Raw genomic sequence first — 4,959 nt, 5'->3', positions numbered from 1 at the left:
TCTGTTAAGTAAGAATAAAAAAAATATCTGTTCTAAAATAAAAATCATTGCCATGTAAGACTTGAAAGACAAAGAAAAGCAAACTGGTAAATATGCATTGTCTGTAAAATTCAAAAACTACATTCAAACCCTGCACTAATATCTGTCCCGGACCCCCTTTTCCCCAAAAGAAAAACCCAAAGGTCAGATTTTCCTGTTATAGCTAAAACATACTTCCAAAGTTTCTTGCTTTTTATTCTACCCATTGTTGAGAAAATAAATTTAAAATAAGCTAGTTTTAAAACTTAATATGTCTTGATTCAAATGGCCTGAATTGTGGTTTTAAATCAGTGACTTATTCTGGCCTATTGACCTTTATTTTACTTGTAGTTACAGCAGATGGTTTGCTAGGATCGTTTAAACTGCCTTTTGTCTGTGAGAAAACAATACAGTGGAAGTTGTAGCTTTTCACACTCATCTGTGAAAGGCCGTAAACACGGCAGGGGTTTCTGGCTTCAGATAGAGGGTCAGAGATAGCTCCTGGTTGGAGGAGCAAAGGTACGCCTTATTTGAATAAATTAAATACAAGAGGATAAAACTTTCTACACAGAAGTAACAAATTAGATTTGCCCTTGCAATTCTCCAAAGATGTCTTTGCACGTCTTTGCTTTTCTTTCTTTCTTTCTTTCCATTTATGTCAGGTAAATGAATGTATGTCTCCGTTGTTCTGCAGTTTCTGGTGTAAGTTTGTGCATTGTCTTACTTCATAAGTTTATGCATTGTCTTATATTGGATTAAATTCTGTAATTCTGTGACGTCAACACGCATTGTTGTTTCCTTGTGCCTACACGTGGCCTGCCGAGAGGACCTGGGATCTAAGGAAGAGAGAGAGCCAAACTTTTTCTAAAGTTAACCTATTTTAGATAGAAATTCTTCCTTAACACCATGATGGTAGGATTTAGGCAAACAGTTAAACCCTGTCAAGAGAGGGTAATCCAGGTTCAAAGCCTTGGCTCCAGATGTGGTGGAACTGATTCTCAGCCTTCCTGCTTCATGCTCAGCACTTAACTACTGCAGTGGTTAAAATATACTTTCAGACCAACGTTATCTGCACTAAGCGAACCCATGGTTTTGAAACTTGAGACCCTTTCATCGTGAGCAGGCCTTCAGATTCCATCCATTAACAGCCTTGGTGTGTCAGAGAGCAAGCTTGACTCTGTGTCAAACATGCAGACACATGTTTAGCACTTTGTGTTATTTCTCAATAGTTTATCATTTTAGGCTTCCTTTCTTATTCTGCTTCTGAGTGTGTGGTTCAAGCTTTTATTGGACGTTTGTCACCACTTCCCACACAGTGCTTATGGTCATGGCCTTCGACAGATATGTGGCCATCTGTTGTCCTCTGTTACAGCACAATAATGACCAAAGCTGATAGCACTGTCCTGGGGCGTGCCGTTTGTTCTGGTTGGGATTCCACTGGGTCTGACTGTGAGGCTAAAACAATGCAAGACCCTCATCACCAACCCTTTCTGTGATAATTCCTCACTTTTCAAGCTCTTCAGTGAGAGTAGGATCATTAATAATATTGAGGGTCTAACGTTCACTGGGCTTCTGTTTTGTAGCATCTATTGGCTGCACTGTTCTCACCGATGGGATCAAATTTTAGAATTTTTAATACGAGTTTCCAAACCAAAGAAAACGGCGAAGAGACAAGCTGTTTTTGTGAATTTATTCTTTGCAGAAAAGTAAAGGAGGGGCTTCTTGGAGCCCAGAGAATGCAGCTCTAGAAAACAAAGATTACATATTTTCTATTATACACCTAATTATATCGGAAGTAATATCTATGCATGCAGGTGTTCTTCACTTCCAGAATCAAAACGATAACAACAGGGTTACAAGACATTTGGTCATACAGATAGTCTCCTGCAGTCATTAGTACTGTTCCACTTGGTTCAGTTCACTGAGAGATAAATGTTAAATGTAAATTTTCCACCACATTCATTAAGCTTGTCTCTGTCAGGCTGCCCCAGGGCAGCTTTGGCTACAGTGTAGCTTACCATCATCAGTGGTGAATGGGTGAATGATGAAATCATGCAGTCATATTTAATAAATTAGAATGCATGTTGTGATAAAGCCTGTTTGTCAGATTAGAAGTACCATTTCAAAATAATGTTTAAACATTTTATATTTCATTAAGCCCACATATCTGTATTAAATAAAATTTTAATGATATTGTATTCTAAGTAGGGCCTCCTATGCAATGCATGGAAGGCATCTGTTATTCTACACTTCAAAAAAACTGCTGCTTTCTTTCACACTTTTAGGCTGTGGCCTGAACTGCAGCTTGCACTCACTTCCAGGCTGCATCCTGGAAGTGAGATTATGTGACTTAATCAAATGATTAAGTCACATAGTTGCAAAGGATCTATATATCCAGTAACAGGATGTCTGGGAGTGAGATATACATTTGAATTAGCCAATGGAAAAGGAGCGAAACATCTAGCAGCTATGTAATTTGATATTACTAGATACATTCAGATAACATACCTGTATTTAATTCATCCACTAAGTAGATTCTGACTTGCAGATTCTACCCTGTCTTCCATTTTCAAGGGCTCTGCAAACTGTGAAATAATAGCATCCATTACAACACCCTCCAATTAATAGGACATCGATACTGTCCTATCAGTTGAACATGTTCCATAACTGTCGTGTGTATTCAGGTTAAGTGTCCAGTTAATTCAACTTTACCAACATACATACACACATACAGTCGTGTTTTCATATCTTGTGAGGACATTGACTTCCATTCATTTTCTGCATTCTACCCTTTACCCTGCCCCTAACCAAAACTCAATTCACACCTTAGTCCTAAATCTAACCCCTGACCCAAAAACAACTTTTCCCCTTGTGGGGACCAGACTTTGGTCCCCACAAGGAGCAATGGGTCCCCACAACATATTATGTGTCAGGAAAATGGTCCCCACAAGGTATTACGTATTACAAACAAATACATGCCCACACACATGCACAACCATGCATACACACACGCAGCTCCTCGCCCACCAAACAAACACTTTCAATCAGCTGAGAATCACGAGTCCCGTTTAAAGTTAATTATGGTAACTTTTATATAAAACAAATAAATTAATAATGAAATAAAACTTTCCCTGTAGAGGAGGAATTGAGGGTCCGTTCACCTGTACTGGCCCAAGTTCAGCTTCTTGTCCAAGGATAGAGGCCCACTCTAAGTGTAAACTAGAGTGGGGAGGTTGGAATATGTGAATCTGCTTGCTCGTCTTCACTGTCAGATGAGATGTTCATTACAGGGTCTGCACCTGCCACATCGCTTTCATTACAGATTAAACCTATAGAATGATTTAAAAACAGAACCAGTTACTTTCCTGAATGACTCAAATACAAAGGGTTTTTGTCCTGCTTACAGTAATAAACAATTTTAAACTTACTAACGGATGAGGATGGCCTGGGAGTCGGTGAAGCTTATATATGTATATATACATATACAAATATATACACACATACACATATATATACTTACTTGTAAAACTCCTGAGAATTGATAGTTGAAGTCTTGTTGAAATTAGCCTGCTTGCCTGGAAAGTTGGACATGATTCAGATTGATGCTGCTTTTACAAAATGAAACAAGTTTCAACTGCCAGTTGTACCTAAGTAGTTGAAGTTCTGCTAAGTTGTGATCCCCCAAGACGCTCTGTCCTTTAAACAGTTTTTTAAATGGATAAAGGACATCACAAACTCAAAGTCAGCAGTTACGAGTTGTGATATAACAGTGGCCATAAACATTGCTTATTGTTTAACTGATAAACGGTAGTTTTGATCTACAGGAATCTGTATGTGTCCAGATGCAGTTATCCCTCATCGACCTTCACGAGTCCATTCACACCCTAACACATACACAGACCGTGTGCTGACCAGAGGATATTCCTCATGTCTGCTCCTTCACACTCTCTGTAATTAGAACATTCCAAATCTATTTAAACAGCTTGAGGGAAGCTGAGAAACTATTATTCATTTTCTTATTAGATAGATATTACCATTACTGATAATGATTCTCTAACACTCTCCTTCATGCTTTTCAAACTTTAGTTGTGCTGTTCTTAAAACTCAGAGGCAGGAGAGAACTTTTTTTTTTTAAAAAAGGAAGTCAGAAAGGAAGTGAGTGAAAATTAGATTAGTAACAGAGCTTATTCCTCTGTCAGCACTTCTGTCACTTGACCCTGAATCAAGGCGGACAAGTCATACTTGGACGCAGAAGGACAGAGGCCCACTCTAAGTGTAAACTAGTACAGAGTGAAATTATTGTACAATTATTTTATGACTGTTTTTATAAAACTAATCCTGTTTATATCATGACACAAAGGAGATTTTCTGGTATTGTATCCAGACATCTGTCTTGATCAATTTCTACTGACTAATTCAAATATATGTTTCGCTCCCAGGCATCCTGTAACCTGATAAATATGATGATATATCTGATTACTGGAAGTCCAGCCTTCTGGAAATCCCGTCTACTGCCACCAGAAGTCCCGCCTACTGCATGATAATGTCACCTGTCAAAAAGTTTGATGGAAGGTTTTTTTGTTGTTGTTTTTTGTCATGTTTTTAAACATGCATCTGTGAAGTTGATATATATTATGTGTTTCATTTAGGAGTAAAGTTCCTGAAATAAATAGATTTTCAGTTTGTTGTCATGCTATTGTATCCAAATACAAAACAAGTTGAGCCAGTGAGCTGAGGGTGAAAAATTTATTTAAAAAATGATTAATCAGAATCTTACAAAAGCATCAAGGAGTAAGAAGAAACAGAGACTGGGTACAGATGAGATGGCAAATGGAGTGTGAATAGAGAAGTCAGCATTAAGTGATTGACTGGAGCTTTTAAAAACAGAGCTTGATTACTAATCAGGAGCAGGCTGGTTAGGAATGAGGTGCAGCTGACAGA

This window comes from Poecilia formosa, unplaced genomic scaffold (assembly GCF_000485575.1).
Source record: "Poecilia formosa unplaced genomic scaffold, Poecilia_formosa-5.1.2 Scaffold490, whole genome shotgun sequence".
In the NCBI taxonomy this organism is placed as follows: Eukaryota; Metazoa; Chordata; class Actinopteri; order Cyprinodontiformes; family Poeciliidae; genus Poecilia; species Poecilia formosa.
Note: the sequence above shows the minus strand (reverse complement) of the source record.